The sequence below is a fragment of the Pinus tabuliformis genome, chromosome 2_2 (genome assembly GCF_031772625.1).
Source record: "Pinus tabuliformis cultivar Carrire ecotype Pingquan chromosome 2_2, CPIR1, whole genome shotgun sequence".
Classification (NCBI taxonomy): Eukaryota; Viridiplantae; Streptophyta; class Pinopsida; order Pinales; family Pinaceae; genus Pinus; species Pinus tabuliformis.
The window spans coordinates 159,511,288-159,529,328 of NC_142300.1; positions in this window are offsets into that span (position 1 = coordinate 159,511,288).

The following is an 18,041-nucleotide window of genomic DNA, read 5'->3' on the forward strand; positions in this document are numbered from 1 at the left end:
CATAACCAACTCTTCCACACACACAATTTTGAACCTCACGGAGTACTAACCAATAATGAACTTGTATAGGGGACAGATGGAAGAAGGGAGGATCCACTCCTCCTAAAACCATTTTGATAACCTGAAATGTTCCTTGCCATGTAGAACCAATTTGATCTTTTGAAGATATGGGTTGTGTAAACCAACCCCCAAGTTCACCTTTTGTAAACAATGGTGAAGACATGAGATATGAGAGTAAGAGGCTTGATTGTTGATTAATAACAATGCCCCATTAATCCATTTACTTGATTTTCCATTTCACCCACCTAAAAATTATTGTGCCTTAAAACATGAAAGCATTGATAATTAGAGAATGAAGAGAGAATAAGCCTTATCCGACTAAATATTTTATTGAGTAGAGGATCCTTAGAATTGGTTCCATTTTAAAAGTGATCTATAATGATTTTGGAGTCCCCAATTATAAGAACCCTTTTAATGTTGCTTTCTTAACCTAGACAAGTCCCTTGAAAGAGCTCATACGCTTTAACATGATTTTTAGAAGTTATTCCCAAACTCCAAACAAAACTATTTTCTAATTATCCTCCCAGAGCTAAAATTACACCCTCCCTCCCCACAAGTAGTGTTGTTCCAATATGTACTTAAAATTTGTACCAAATTACCCCACAAGTAGTGTTGTTCCAATAAATAAATATATATATATATATAAAGTTGTATCAAATTATTTAAGGGAAAAAAGCATTTATTTTTAAAATACATTTATCTATAATTATTTACCCTACTCTAAAATCCATACCCTTTGAAATAACTTTCCAACGAACTTCGCATGCATTATGCTCATGTGGAACCTTAATACTAAAACAACCTTAATAATAAGCTGGTGCCGATGTGGAGAGTAACTATGGAAAATGAGAAGGGATACCGTTCCCTTAATATTATTATAATTATCATGTATATGATTGTTGTAGGTCTAAATTGAGTGCTTGAGGATTTTGTAAATATGAAGATGGAAATGGGTTGTGAAGTAAGGAAGTACATGCCTTAATCCATTTAGATTATATTATACCACAAGATAAATCATCACAATCAATTCACATAATGTAAGAGAGTTATAGTGATGAACATGTTGTTTAGCGATATTATTAACTTCTTATAATATTTTTTATTCTTATGTAGGGTATTATAGTTTTATTAAAGCTTTTTGGTATTTGTGCAATATATTTCATTGGTTTATTTTCATTATATTTTAATAGGTTATAAAAGCTTTAATAAAAATTCTTGAAAGGTAACATTTATTTCTATTAATATTTATTCAACTTTGTAACTTTTTATTTTTACACTAATTAATTATTTATCATAATTATGTTCTACTCATTTTCATGGGAACATTGTTGGTCATTAAAATATAGTTGTAATTTTTATTTTACACTAAAGTTGTGAAATATCAACTATATTTTTTTGATGTGTAGCATTATATAATATACATGATGAGATTGACAATTTTATCATGAATTATGAGATTGATAATTTTATCATGAATTATGAATTAGAGTATGTTAAGAGTTCATGTTTCATATTTTTTTAAATTAATTAATTTTTACATTAATTTATTTCACTTGTGTTTTTAAATTAATGAAAATTTAATGAAATGTTAATAAGGGTATGCACATACATATAGGTAAATATTATTTTCCAAAAAAAATCTCATGAATTTTTATAAGTATTTTCATGAAGGTAACTCAAAAACCACTTATTATAGTAGCTATTAATATTTAGCCAAACTCAAAACTCAGTTGAACTCGAAGTGGATACATCAAGGCAAAATTTTCCTTGGAACTATTCCATTATAATAGATTGAGTTAAGCCATTAGACTTGTTTTCAAAGATCACTTTACATGATCCCCTTTTCTCTAAAATATTTGAATGGAGGACATGGTCAACCCTAATCTACAATAACAATGGATAATTCGAAGGGACTTGATGCATTTGAACATGCAACCTATGGCCTTGTCATCAATAGAGTTTCTTTAAAAATGATAGAGAGATGTGTGTGTGTGTGTGTGAAGTGGAGGGTTTATTATTTCATTAGTGAGGGGGGTAAAAAGCGAGTGTGTGTGTACACACACACACAATGAGAGAGAAAGAAGGGTATGTCATCTCTTTCAATATATAAATGTATAGAGAGATAGAAAGAGAATATATGTGTGTGTAGAGAGAGAGAGAGAGAGAGAGAGAGAGAGAGAGAGAGAGAGAGAGAGAGAGAGAGAGAGAGAGAGTACCCCTTATTGTTTTATAAACAATGTATTTTCACATGGGGCAAGCATCTTAAGCAACCACTCACACAAAAAAATCAAAGTCAATACATCAATACATTACATGGTTAAAACCCTCAAAGAGGGAGACAATCCATGAACCCAACCAACATGGACACTTGAGGAAACATATTATTGAAAAAGGAAAAAATGCAGATGATATTCTAACAATCAATAATCAACAAATAACCCTCCATCCTATTTAAATAGAGGTAATGGACAAATTAGGTGTTAAGCCACAAACCAATATAGTTGTTAGTATTGAGGAGAATATGAATGGACAAATCACTTTATGTATAGAACATGTCATGAATGTTGGATTATATAGCTACAAATGCACAATAATATATACTAAGGAAACACACTTAAAGACACATTAGACCAAGTTGAGCTTAACTAACTCCCGAACATTTAAATATCCTAGAATCCTCCTTAAGAACATGGAATAATATTCAAGGATTTACAAAGGTGACAAAATCGCTGAAGGAAGGAGGCACGAGAGCCTATACCCCTTTATTGACAACTTCCTAAATTCTTAATGTAAATCAAGGTTTGGAAAACTTCACTTCTATAAGTGAATTTGTAAAAATATCTACAACTTGATTATCTATTGGGAAAAACTACACTTTGAGAACATGATCCAAAATTATATTTTTGATGAAGTGCATGTGTAGTTCAATATGTTTATTATGTTGATCTTGTACTAGATCTTTCATGAGCTTGGTGGAACTTTCATTGTCCCATCAAAGTGTGTTTGGATGCTACTAGTAAAGTTCAAAGTCTTAAAGGATATATTGAAGCCACATGGATCCTTGACTTGCATTAATTATTGATTGATACTTTGCTTCTATTGAAGAAATAACAATATATTGTTTCTTCTTACAAGCTCAATTGACAGGTCTAGAACCAAGACAGAAAACATAATCTACAATATATTTATGATCATCAAGGTCACCAACCCAATTGAAATTAGTGAAACCAACTAACAAAGGAGCCCCCCATGAACTATAATGTATCCAAAACTAGGTTGTACACAGATATATTGAAGTACCCTTTTTGTTTAATTATAATGGTTTTCATAATGTGTTTGTATGTATTGGGCAATGTTGGTGTACCTATTGTTGGGAAAATTAATTGCTTAATAAAAAAAACAACTAATCACCTGAATACTAATTATCAACCCAAGGAGCATATTTTTATTTCAAGGAAATCAGAAAAATATATGCAAGCAACTACCAACAACTAACCTAGTTCTACATGATTGTATTTTACATTATCAAGCTCATTCAACAAGAAATAAAATGTAAGACTTGAATAACAATACTAAATTTAAAAAGCAGAAAGTAAATGACAGGAAAAAGGATTATGTTAATCACACAATTAATACTAAATTAAACCACCCCTTGCTGAATTGAAAATTTAATCTATTGCTCCCAACAAAATTCAAATGCTAATCTAGAGTAATAAATCAATAAAAATCTAAAAATTCCAGGAAACAATAAATCAGGAAAATACAGAAACCAACAAATTACTTGAAAAAAAGGAAATGTAATTTAAGGAACAACAATTGAAATTTAAAGAAATAAGCACACAACTAAACTACTTTAGATATTCAAGTCAACACCTCGTCCAAGGTAGTGGGCCCCACTGCCCAAGAGTTAGTTATGTCTTGAAAGATAATTTAGATCAAATTACAAGTAGACAATTACAAAGTTTCACTGATAGATCCTTTCATTAAAAATCAGAAATAGATATAATACAACTCTGAGCTCTGCCTCTAATTCAATAATTGTCCATCCCCCTCTCTAATTTTTGTTTTCATTTAAATATACAGAGAGCAAAGGGATAATTACAAGTAAACTTAACATAATGGTTTTCCATTACAATTTTGGATTGATTAGAATGAGTTAATCAGTAAGATAAAATATGGAAGATTTACCCATCATCAATCAGTTGGAGCAAGTCAAATCTGATTTTGTAATTAAGGAAAATTAGAAAATGGTCACAACAACAAATCCAAGAAAATCGTCTTTAGAGAACCTTACATTTCTCTCAATCCAGGACGAATTTAGGAAAACTACTCATTGGAAAACTTAATTAGTTTGTTTTGTACAAAACCCATGTCTCAGATTTTCAATATTCATCTTCATTTTCCCAAAATATCCAACGGAACACTGTCGCTTTTTAGCCCAACTAATTTCTGAATTGGAATATTTGACTATCAACTGAAGATCAAATTTGCAATCTGCAAGAGATTTTGGAGGCTAAAATCGTGAGTGAAGTTATAAAAAATTCATTAATAAACCATCATTAGAAAAAACATGCATAATAATCATCAATTTATTAAAAATAAAGGAGAATAAGTATTACCTATCCACAAGAGCATAAATAATTATGAAATGGAATTATACGATAAATAATGTGATAAATAACGGTGGAAATGAATGAAATAGATGTCAAGAAATGATAATAATAATGATAATTTAGTGACCCAACATCTCCCCCAGAGTGAACATGTTGCATGTCCTCATGCAACACAATGTTGTTGTATTAACCAAGTTGCAATACAATAACCAAGATACTCACCCTAACTCATGATGTTGATGGAACATAAGACTTTTTCCCCAAAATTCTCTTCAAAATAATGGTTATTCAATTCTAGCAATGTTGGTGAAGTTGTAACAATTTGCACATTAACTTTCAATAATATGTGTATGAAGTTGCAACAAAATATGATACAAGTAATAAAAAACTTCATTAATCATTTTCTCAAAAACTACGAAAATTTTTTTGTTGAAATTTTGCAGACATATTTCTACTATATTAACGCTTCTCCATGCTGAAAATCGGAGCTATTTGATCCACAAATCCTAAGATAAGCAAAATGGTTGAATGTGATAATGGTTTGCTGGGTGCAACCAAACTTGGCCCATATTTTGGCCAAAACTCTGCATTTTAGGGAGGAGAGTGCACGGTACTGCAGAGCTATGTACTATGTGATGTTTTAAGGGCTTCGGGGTGGGTAGAAGTCCCTTCTTTTTTTAACAAGTTTGGGCAATAGTTGATTGTTTTTAGGAGGAACATGGTATTTGGACCATGGTATTTTGATGTACCCATTGATGTAATTTGTATATATAGGAGAAAGGATGTAAGTCGAAGTAATGAATGAATAATGAAATGATACAAGCATAAGGAAATATCTCTGTAATTTGTTTTGGGTCTTCAAGGGAAGGCTCCGCAATTGAGTGGGCGAGGACCTAAAGTCTGCAACTGAGTGCGTAGACACCTGCAGCTGGGTGTGCAAGTCAAGGATTTGTACATCATTCCAAAGAATTAATATAATAAGTAAAGTTTTGATGGACATAACTTGTGTATGATTATTATGCATATTTTTCTTTATGTTCAATATTTTGGTTATATTTTACTTCCACGCAGTAGTGTTTATGGTTATTAATGGCATGGTTAAGTAGATAATCCAACCCTGCAAAGTAATAGGTGTAGGTTAAGGATAAAAGAACTTAAAAATACCACATCACATAATCCCTCAAGGATGCCGAAACCTAGTTCTGCATCCTCCCATGGTCACTTCGAGTGAGACTGTGATTTGCTTATAGATCATTGCCGATAGGGCCAATGATTAAGGGTTTTGCTGGTATGCAGTAAAATTTGAACCTGGGTAAGCCCAAACTAAAGCCAAAAAATGGTTCCATTGTTGGGACTATGATTTGTTTGAGGGATATGTTTATGTGGCATCCATCGAAGAAGGAAATCCAAGTGTGGGTAGAACAGAAAGAACGTGAATTCGCAAATAAGGAGAATAGAAAGGTGATTGGAGAAGTATACTTTCAAAGATCAATAGGAAATATTCTTCGGTTTATTTCATGTTGAGTTGTACGAGTGGATATCAATGTTGACTAGGAGAAATAATTGCTTTAAAGGAGACAAACCTAAGGAGTGGACTCCTGAATTGATACAGTGACTCAAGCACACTGACAATAGGATCTCAAGAGTTGTTGATTTCTATATTGATAACATCTTGGTAGGATTCATTACTAAGTTCACAGTAGACATGACTGTGTCCTATAGCAAAGCAGAATTTTTTTTTTCAAAGGACCGTGAGGTAAGTACTTGAGATCTTTAAAACTCTGCATTAAGATGCTTTTGTGTGAAAAGGGAGTTCTACTAATGCAATCATATTATTATATATGTTTGAAAGAATATACGAAGAAGATATTGGAACAATCCAAAGTGGGAAAAGATATAGAATAAACACTAAAAAGAGATCTTGTGGCCAAGATCCAAAGGCTTTAATAGAAATTGACTATAGACATATATTAAGTGAATCTGGAAGTGAAGAAAACCTCCTTGAAAACCCTGAGGTAACTCCACAGTATTCACCCTTTTAACCTGAAAGTTCGACGAAGCCAAAATCTAGAAATAGTCTGGGTGATTTTGGTTTTCCCCATCCCCCTACTCACCCTACCCCTCACCCCCCTCCCCTTACGAATCCCCCTCCCCCCCTTAGAAGGAATACGTATGATGATATTAAGTTACCTGTGTTTAAAGGAACGATATTAGAGGGTCTAGAGAAATTCTCCTTTTTATGTGAAGCAATATGGACAACAACGTAGGTCCATAATGAAGATATAAAGAAGGCGCAAATCATCATGAAATTATGGGATCGAGCATTGACGTGGTACATGAAGTATTCGAGAAACCAGATCAGATCTTTTTAGATGTTAAAACAACGTTGGTAAAAGAATTTAAGAAGCCAAAATCTGAGTCACAGTGTATCACAGAGTTAAAGGAGATCAAGTAAAGGCTGACTGAGTCTCTTTGGGAATTTGACCAGAGATTCAAAGTATTATTGGATCATGTGAGCTTTGACATAGCTCTGTAACAACATAAGGAATGGTTCATAGCTGCGCTACTGCCACATATCAGATTGCCTTTGACACAACAGAAGATAGAAACTCAAGCTGAAGCTTTAGAACTGGCGATGAAATTAGAAGCTTCGCCTATTGGAGATACCAATGTAGGTATGTAGCAGATTTAGAGTCAGCTAGAAAATTTGACTCTGTAGTTACAAGATATGAAGAAAAGTAAAGAAGTTAGAGAAGAAGTGTGGTGTACGAAGTGAAAATCAGAAGGCCACTCTAAAGAGCAATGCCCTCTCTTCAAAAATTACATGGCTAGTGGAGCTCTGAACCCTTTGAATGTTGGATCCAGCTTATGGTGCGATATATGCAGAACTAGAGGTGAACATCGCTCAAAATATTGTTATTTGTTGCAAAAATATGTGCAGACTCCAAAGAATTTATATTGCAAGTTCTGTAAATCGGTGGGACATGATGAGAATAATTTTTCAACTTATTAATTAATGATGGATCGCGGTGTTGACACATATAGAATGCAAGTTGAAGAACATGGACAGGAAGGAAGTGGACAACACGGTGGTCGAGGTGGCTATCAAGGAAGAGGTAGAGGTGGCAGAGCTGGTCGAGGTTGTGGATAGATTATCTGCTACAACTATGGCCAGGCAGGTCACTTTGCAAGAGATTGTCAGAATCCTACTACGACATGTAAGTATTGTAAATCATTTGATCATGTAATTGAAGAGTGTCTGGTACTTATGGAAAAAATGCAAGAAAATAAAAATCAACAGTGGACACAAAACATTCAGATGATGATTGCAGAACCGATGACTATAGAGAAATTTCATGCCTTTGATGTTTAGAAGGAAAAAGAAGTGTTTATGGAAGCCAAGCGAGGCTTTATGGTTGTTGGGGCTTCGACCTCTGGCGTGCAACTAAAAACAACGCAAAAGAATAACTACGACATAATATCAGTTGCGACACAAGATGTGGATCTAGGTATTTTAAAGTCTTTCCTACAAACTTGCATTAAGCTATTAAGAAACAAAAAAGTTGTAGAAGGGTTGCAAGAATTGATATATTCTTGTGCTTTTAAATAAGTATCGTGAAGCAATATGCACGCAGTTAACAATTTGCATCAACATAAGATGAGGACCGGAACAGAAATGAGGCTCACTTCACTGATCAGAGAGTACGACATGGATCAGGTTATTCTGGATTTAGGATCTGATGCCAATGTTTTACCAAAGCAGACCTAGGAATTGATGGGTAAGCCAAAGCTATAATGGTCACCAATTCAGTTGAGGATGGCCAACCAACAGAAAATATTCCCTATGGGGAGGCTATCAAGTGTTACAATAGACATTGAAGGAGTACGCATTATTACAAACTTTGAATTATTAGAAATTGTGGATGACAACAACTCTTATCCAGCATTTCTTGGACTAGATTGGGAATTTGATAATTTGGCTATAATCAACTTAAAAAAGAGGCAAATGGTATTTGAAAAAGACAACATGAGAGTAATTGTTCCATTGGACCCATCAGACGGGGTGTGATATGCAAAGCCTGTCAGAGATGAGTATTGCATCATAGATATAGACAACATTTATCAAATAAAAACCAAAGAAGAGGAATGGATTAACCCCACTACAGATGTGTTGATGGTGTTGGACCTTCCAACATGTCACGGGATCTCCCCAGTAAGAAGTCCCAACTAGACCTTAGATTGTTTGCAGTAGGAGTCCTAGCAGTGGGTAGTACGATATCTCCTTGACTGTGATTGTGCGCAGAGGTAAGTAAGATTTCCTTGTTCGAATCAAGGGTGTGACCTTGCAGCAAGTCAGGGAAGGTGCATGAAAGGCTCTAACACATGGAAGGGGAGAGGAGTGCGCCCCTTAGAAGCTTGTGATAACACGCAACATGAAAGGGAACACGTGAGATGAAAGACATCACAAGATGGAAAGCAGGATAACCAACTATCCAAAGTGATTAGTTATGTCAACAACATGCTTCGATAAGATTCATACAAACACATACATACATACATGCGTAAATTACAACTACATACATCGTTAGAGTAACCAAGATAGTCGAATTTCAATAACAACATATGCATGAAACATGTTGCCTTTGTTATATTAAATAGTGAAAGATCCAATCATACATACAACCATGACAGCCACTAGCCCCTATAGCAGAATGCTACAGTCACTACCGCTTGCTCCTCCAAAGAGATGTACTGTCTTTGCAGTGTGGAGAAGCCAAGGCTCATTAAAATACACTCCAAACTTTCTCTAAGTTATACATATTGGAAGATTGGCTCCCAAAAGCTTATACAATGAGTCATGAGGTTCTATATATAGCAAAGGGGTGGATGACTCTTGAAAATCCCCTTTATGACTCTTAGCCTACCCTCATGACTCTTCAACTTACACGACTGTTTACATTCTACTATTGACACTTGGTCTTTCACTTTACAACATGTTTACAATACAATCTGCACATGTACCCATGTGAGACAAAAATGGGCTCGAGTAAGCCATGCAAGACATCGCTAATATTTGGATAGTTGTGGGAAGACTAACTTGTCGACATCCTCTTGTTGATCGATGGTAGTGAACTGATGCCAAGCTTGGTAGTCTGTTATGGTGTCATCGTACTCCGTGGTGACACCCTTATGAAAGTGAACTCTTGCCTTCGTTGCATCTCGGTACACTGATTTGGAACCTCTATCCAACTCATTATATAGCATGCACATCATGGTCTTGAGTGAAACCGGACCAGTGACATACTGGTGCATAGTGTCTGTGCTAGTGGCTATGTGCATCAACTGCTCGAAATACATGTCTAGCTCCAGTCAAACTTGGTTCTTTTCTTTCACCTTGGTGAGTGTGCCAATGGATGGGATTGCATGCATGAAAACAATGACATCCATGCTCTTGAGCACTCATACATGTGAAGCCTGTAAGCTGGTGATGAGCTGTGGGAGTTCCTTATAGTTCCGTATTTGACTCCAGATGTGTGCCTTCAACTCCACTGCCTTTGGCTTCATCATCTTTGGCAAGTACAACGGGGCTCCCTTGTACCTCATTTTCCATATTTGCATGTGATCGACAACAATGTGTATGTTTGTCAAGATGTGTTCTCTCCTAGCACGACGCTACTGCCAACCGTTAAGATGGACAACTAACTTATGCACAGTGACAAACTTGAAGTACGACCTCTGCATGATTGTCTCAAGAGATGTTACTTCATCAAGTATCATTTTCTTCAACTCTTCTCTAGCAGATGTTGTAGCTTGCTCTTCTCCCTGCTTGGTTGCTTGTAGCTCCTTAGTCATGCACTCGTTCTTAGCTATCAATAATCTCACACTTGAGATAGTGGCTTCGGAATATGCCTTTGTAGCATCATCCAATGCAGATGTATGTTTGCGCACATTGGACACGATCAAATCGTTCTTGAAAATGCACAAGAGATACATGGACATCTAGAGTGGGCAGTCTGTGTGACTACACATCTCTGTGTTGTGACTCGTCAAAAGATATGTTGTGCACATCTGCTTCTAGATTGTCCTCAAGGATTTCAGTGTCTCCTTGATCACTTGGGACTTTCTCTGTTCCCAGATTTGGTGAAGCCAGTGGGGTGACCTCTGGGCCCTTGGGCATGATATCTATATCCTGATCCTACTCTGGTTGAACCACATCTGTTTCCATCTATTACAACTTTTTTTCAATCACTTGAGTGAAATCCTACTCCTGCGACTACTCACCCTATTTTTTATCTGCCATATTTTCTGATGAATCAATAACCTGTATGGCCGCAGTTTCATCAATGTGTGCATGTTGCACCGCCTTCTGTTCTTGTTCCTGATGCGCTTCCTTCTCTCTTCTGTGTAGCTCTTTTTCTTCCCTTAGTTGTTGCTTCAATTCCTGCAACTTTTTTTCTGCCTCTAGCTTTTGCTTCTCCCTCTGTCTTTGCGCAATCCTTTTGTCGCGATATCACATCTTCGCCTCAATCTCCAAAGTTTCTCTCAATACAAGAGGATCTAATTTGAACTTGCATCTTTGCTCTACCTCTGCACTATCAGCGACCTTCCTCTTGCCTTTGTCATGCACAGGTCCGTTGCCCTCTACTGTTGTTGATGTTGCTACTCTCTGAGATGCTACTGCCTTTTGCATTGCTAACCATTCTACAACCACTCTCACTAGTTCATTGAGCCTTGAGGAGTTATATCAATATCTCCATGGGTCTTCCTTAGGACAATGACACGCCCCATGAATCCAAGGATGATACACTCTCACACAATGGTCCTCCACTAAGATATGTGGGTCATATGGATTGAAACTTTTGGTGTTGAAGGTGAATCTCTTGAATTCCTCTGCCTTGACCTCAGTATGCTTGGGATTCTTGATCTCATACAACTCAATCTTCAAAGGAAGAGCGGGCCAATGTGCCTTCTTCTTCCTATGCAGTCTTGCTGACTATCCTGTCGAGATGTGGTATGAAACTTCTTACATGACCATCTTTTCCATGGAAAACTTTAGTAACACATGCTGAGCCTTCTTGGTGTTGTACACTTGGATGAAGGTGCCAAGGGGTGAGGCATACCAATCTTCTTTGTTAACCAATGCCTCAATCGATGGTTGTGACATGCAAGGCATATCATCAAAGATCATCCTACAAACCAGGGTGACGAAGTGGTCTGATAGATGTAGTATAACTCCTAATAAGTTGCACTCAGAGAACAATCTTCAATAGATGTGCACAGGGGTTTATGAAGGTGTCCATATCCAACCCAAGCTAGGGAACTACTAATGGGTACAGATTGCATCAAGTATGTAAGAGAACATGAAAATATTTTCTTGATGACCCTTGGGAGGATTTTGGGCATTTGTTACTTACCCCTTAAGCTGGAGAGCCAACATGTCAGACCAATTGAAAGGTCTTCCTTCATTTTCCAGCTGATCCAACACAATCACCCAACTCTGGGGAAGGTATCTATGCTATCTTGGCCATATAAGTGACATGTGAAGATGACTAAGAACTGATAAGCCTTATACAATATCTTCATCTTGTATACTTGGTTGGGTGTTGTCCCTAACTTAGACAACTCTCTCACCCAGCTCTTCAAGATGTCTCTTGAGTTTGTACTACTGCTGGGACTGGTGAAAAGTGCATCCATTATGTTCACCAGTTGCGGAAATTAATACATCTCTTGAAAGTCCTTTGTCTTGAAGGTAGCAAGTTCTGTTCCACTACAAATTCTCAACACCACTGTCTCTGGATCAGTATGCGAGACAATCCAGTGGATCATGTCCTTGCATGGAAATGCGGGATACCTGCATGCAACCAATACAAGCCTGACTTGTATGTCGACATAGACTTTGGATTCCTTCGGATTCTCCTTAAAGGTGCCTGAAAAGATGCAATTGATGTATTTTCATTTGATCTTGATATCATTGTCTATGAACATCTTAGTATCTTCATAGATGGGCAAGCTCATAGACACTTGCTCGATCACATCTCCAGTTGTGCTCTTAATGGTTTCCTTTGACCCTTCTCTCTTGGAAGACATTGTACCTATATGGCTAAGAGACAGATGAACACCTGTGATACCTGGAGACCAAGAAACACTCATGGGAAGCAAACTATCAATTGAAAACCAAAAGAAACTTGAGGATCGACATGCAACACACCTGGGTGATTGACTCAAAAATTTGCATGATTTTCATTGGGAGACTGATTGTCAGAACTTCGGAGAGCACAACTCAGACTATCAGTGAGATGACTAACTACTGAAAATATGCAGAGAACAGTGCATCTTGGCCTGTTGAGGACTGAAACTGCACATTCATGACTGCAACCTGGGAAAATTTCATTGCGCAATCTCAGGAGCCAACTGAGGCACTACCTCTTAGAATTGCAGAGAGCACAACCTGGGAGGCCAATATAAGGCAATCTTTGTGCAATATCTGGGAGCAAGGGAAGCCCTTCCATCCCTGACGGGTGAATGAAAACAGTAGGGACTGAAAGCATGTGTGAAGTTGGGTGCATACATGAGTGAATGAACATGCATGCAATTACTAAGTGCGGGATTCAGTAAGATCAGAAAACAACTAAGTGTGTGAAGCGAGTCGCCGCAACAACAACCATTAGTGTAGAAACAATGTCATGCATGCGACAACAAGGAAATGCAATGCAAAACTTGAAACAATGCTTCTACAAGATAACATGCATTAAAACGATAGTGAGTGTTCAATAAAACCAAGAAAACAACACTCACACAAACTAAAATACAAAAAGCGACAAAAAAGCAACAAAGATATTGAAAGTAGACTTACCCGGAAAAAATTGTGTTGAGTGTGCCAAAGGTTCCTAGATGCAATGGGAATGCCAAAGCTCCAAGATCGAAGTGAAGAATGAGATTTGAGTCATCGAATAAATATTTTTTACAAGATCGAGGCTTATGACATGCATGCCACAAATCTAGGAAAAAGTGGCACTTGGCGGGAGGCTTCTAAAACGGATTTTGCATGTAACCCCTAGCTGCTAAAAATAGATCCCTAAAATCTAGGGATTATTTTTGGTTTTTTAGTTTTTTCTTTTTTGAGCAAAAGTACCCATGCATGCAAGGCAAGATTGCAGAGTCCTGGGGGGAATCAATCAACTTGTGAGCACATGCAAGAGACAACAAACCTCAGGATGAATTTTATGAAGTTTTTGGGTTGAGTGGCTCTGGATGCCCCTCAGGCTTTGCACAATTTCTTGACTGAAGCCAAGGCTTCTAGCCATAACTGCGCAAATTATGAGAGCAAGCCTAGTGATGGGATGCTGTACGCAATTTTCAAGGGGAAGGTAGCCTGCATGCTCTACGTAATTATGAAAAGCAACTGGTTGCCTTGATGCTCTGCACAATTGTGGAGAGCAAGGTTGGTTTCCCTCCAGTTCTGTGCAATTCTCCAAGTCAGCACAAGAACCAGTTGAAAACCGAGTCACGGGAGGTCATCTTGCAAGTGAAAGGCAAACAAGTTATCGAACACAAGCTGATAAGCCAAATAAATTCAACTGAAGGCATAAGTACCTGAGCAGTGCAAGACATGCTGATAAGGATGGTTGCCAGGGAGGCTCCAAAATGAAGCTAAGGTAATTGGAGGATGGTTGTAGCCGCTACAATATTGGCGACACACTCGTAGAACTCAAACTCTTTGAATGGACCTTGTTCTATGAAAAGAAAGTCTAACTCCTCCGGAAGTATTGTTCGATTCTTTGATCATCGTGGTTTCCACACAAGCTTGAGTGAAATATGTAGCACTTTCCATTCTCTTGATCACTCAACACACATTCCAAGCCAAGCCAACTTATTTGTTTCAATTTGGGATGAGGGGTATATTGGTGCACAAGTAATATGACTATTAGAGTTTAAGTTTCATCTCTGGTGTTTCTCCCTTTCTAGAAGGCCTGGACAATACACCGGTGGAGTCATGCAAGAACACAAGCATCACTCCTTTGCCAGCGAGCATGGTCAGTACCTGGCAGAGTTACTTGCATCACCTCTCTACGTAGGAAGCCTTTCTCTTCTTTCTCCTTTTTCATTTTTTCAAATTTTTCATATTTTCATATTTTCGTTTTTTTCAAATAATTATGCATAGGCACTTATTTATTTGAGAGGCAGAAGAGGGATCTCGACTTATTGAGAGGAGGAGAGGTTTTTCCTACATAGAAGTATATTATATATACCTCTGACATACTTGTTAAGGTTTTCCCCCTCACCTTACTCTACTTGACTGAGATGACAAGGGTTAACCCAAAAACAACCGACTAGAGTAGGTGGTACTAGTTAGAGCGCAAGTGTTGTGTTTTCACCAAGATTCACTTCGAACAAAATGTATTTTCCATTGGTGTATCATTGACTGAAGACAAAAAGTTCTACATAAAGAGAGAGGACAACATATAACCAAGTGTTGATAGTTGTACAAGTCCTCTTGTACTTTACCCTGCTTGTCTTTAGAGTCGTACACAGTTTCATGCGAAACTAACCTACGGATGTAAACAAGCAAACAAAATAATAAAGAAAGAGAAAAAGAAAATGCGAAAGCGTAGAAAATAAGAAAAGTAGGTGAGTAAGCAAACAAAAAACAAACAAACGAAGGAAACATGAATGCAAGCAAACAAGACATAAAGCAATCATTACTCCTACTCCTAAGCTAATGGTGCATGGGTCTGATCACGTGAAGTGATATTTCTAATGCAGTCATTGATGCATTAGTTGACCCATGTTGGTGAAGGAATGGTTTGTGAAGAGGACAGTCAAGCGAACTAGCAAACATGAAATATATAACAATGAAGACCAACACACTCTGAGTTTAAACACATCCATAGAAACAAAAAGAGTGAAAGCGCAAGACAAGCATTTTGTGGAGTTAACATGGTGTTGTGACACACTATGTGTAGATGATAAGCATGCACATTCTCTTGACTGTGACAGACAAGCAAACATGAGAAAGAGAGATAAATTGTGTCTCGCAAGTGTGCTTGTTGTGTATGATTCCTCCAACGCGTGAGTGATGGGATCATGTGATTCGGGTGGAGGAAGCGAAATTTGTGTATTGGATTGAACTTAAATGCATACATATGAGTGATGAGGAGCCTTAGGCTTTTCAAAAATTTCCTGATCGGAAATGAAACTAAGCTCAAGACAGTGAGGACCTGACATAACCATCAGTTCGGGCTAAAGTGCCTCAATAGCGTATGGGGTTTCGACTTCATCTACAGATAGATCATCATAAACAGGTGGCTTTGAAAGATCAACAACGATTGAATCAACATCATGATAAAATGCATGAGTGAAGAGATCATGATAGCTATGATCAGAAAAATCAATGAGTTCATAGACATCCTCATGGTATGATGAATCATACAGAGGGGTAGATGCGAAGCAAGAATGTTCACCCTCTGCGTTTTCGAAAAAAGTAGATGAAATGTCAAGTGGATTTTCAATGAAAGATTTTTCCTCTCCATTGTCGAATGATGGATTGACATTGGGTGTGTTCTACGAATGATTGATAGTAGATGCATCCATGGATGAATTTACACAAGGAAAATCGTAGATAGAAGAATCACTAAATATGTCAAGAAAAATTAGAGGAGGTGCAGACAGAAGGAGGTCATGCTTCACCGCGGGTTCATGCTCAAATTCCCAGTCATATCATCGTAAATGACAAGACAGGTTGGGTGTGCAACACCAACTTTGTCAATAGCTTGATCCTCGTTCACAACAAGTGTAGAGTCTGGAATGGAAGAACACAAGACGATGAAATCTGGAGGATGAATGGAACGCGGGGATGGAGGTTGAGGTAAAAAGTGCATATGACAACCCATGGGCTTCCCAACCAAATTTGTGCAGAAATTGAGAGTAGTTAGGGTGGGAGGATGTGACAGTTGAATAGACTTGTGTGCACGCTCTCCCACATCACATTAGTTGTTTGATGAGGGGAAGGCGGATAGTCACTTGTGATAGAAATTGTGTCCACTTGAGATTGTGCAGCTCCATCATCGAAGTATGTTTAGCGGGGTTTGAGCTTTTTCTTCCTTTGTGGAAAAAGTGATTTGAAACAGGCATACTCATATCTGTCCCAAAGATATTGGAATTTCATCTAGATTTTTGGAGCTTCAAAAGAGAGTAGACGGAAGCGTTGCCAAAATTCCATTAGTGATTCATGCAGGACCTTCCATTGTTTTAAAATTTTCTTATCAAGTGCTTCAGGATCAAAATGGTGAAAAATAGATTTTATTAGATCACTGAACTGCTTGAATGAGTGCACACAGTTAGGAGGCAATGTGCGCCACCATATCAATGGGTATTCGCAAAGTGTGTGTGCAAGAAACATACTGACCTCTACTTCATTAAAACCTTCCACATTCTCCATGAATGCATGGGAGTCATCTAAGTGCTCAGGCTAGGCCACTTCACCTTCACCATCATACGTGAGTTCGGACAAGTCATCAAAGAACTCCCTCTCGACTTCAAGGGGATGTCCGTTGGACAAACATTGGGGAGGGTTAACTATAACAATATCCATGATATATGTACGAAGATTCAAAATAGGATGTGAGGACTTGGCTTGTCATCTAGCCCTCCTTCTAGTGCCAGAAATGTTGACGGTGTTGGACCTTCCAACATGTCAAGGGATCTCCCCGTTAAGAAGTCCCAACTAGACCTTAGACTATTTGGAGTAGGAGTCCCAACAATGGGTAGTACGATATCGGCTTGACTGCGGTTGCATGCAGAGGTAAGTAAGATGTCCTTGTTGGAAGCAAGGGTATGACCTTGCAACAAGTCATGGAAGGTGCATGAAAGGCTCTAACACATGAAAGGGAAGAGGAGTGCGCCCCTTAGAAACCTGTGATAGCACCCAGCTTGAAAGGGAACACACGAGATGGAAAGAAGGATAACCGATGATCCAAATTGATGAGTTATATCAATAACATGCTTTGATAAGATTCATACAAACACATAGGGAATATTCCATACATACATGTGTAAAATACAACTACATACATCGTTAGAGTAACTAGGATAGCTGGACTACAATAACAACATATGCATGAAACGTGTTGGCTCTAATATATTAAAGGAGTGAAAGATCCAATCATACATACAACCATGACAACTGCTAGCCCTGATAGCGGAACATTACAGTCATTGCTGCCTGATCCTCCAAAGAGATGTACTTGCTCTGCACTGTGGAGAAGCCAAGGCTCGTTACAATACACTCCAAGATTTCTCTAAGTTATACCTATCAGAGGCTTGGCTCCCAAAAACCTGTAAAATGAGTTATGAGGTTTTATATATAGC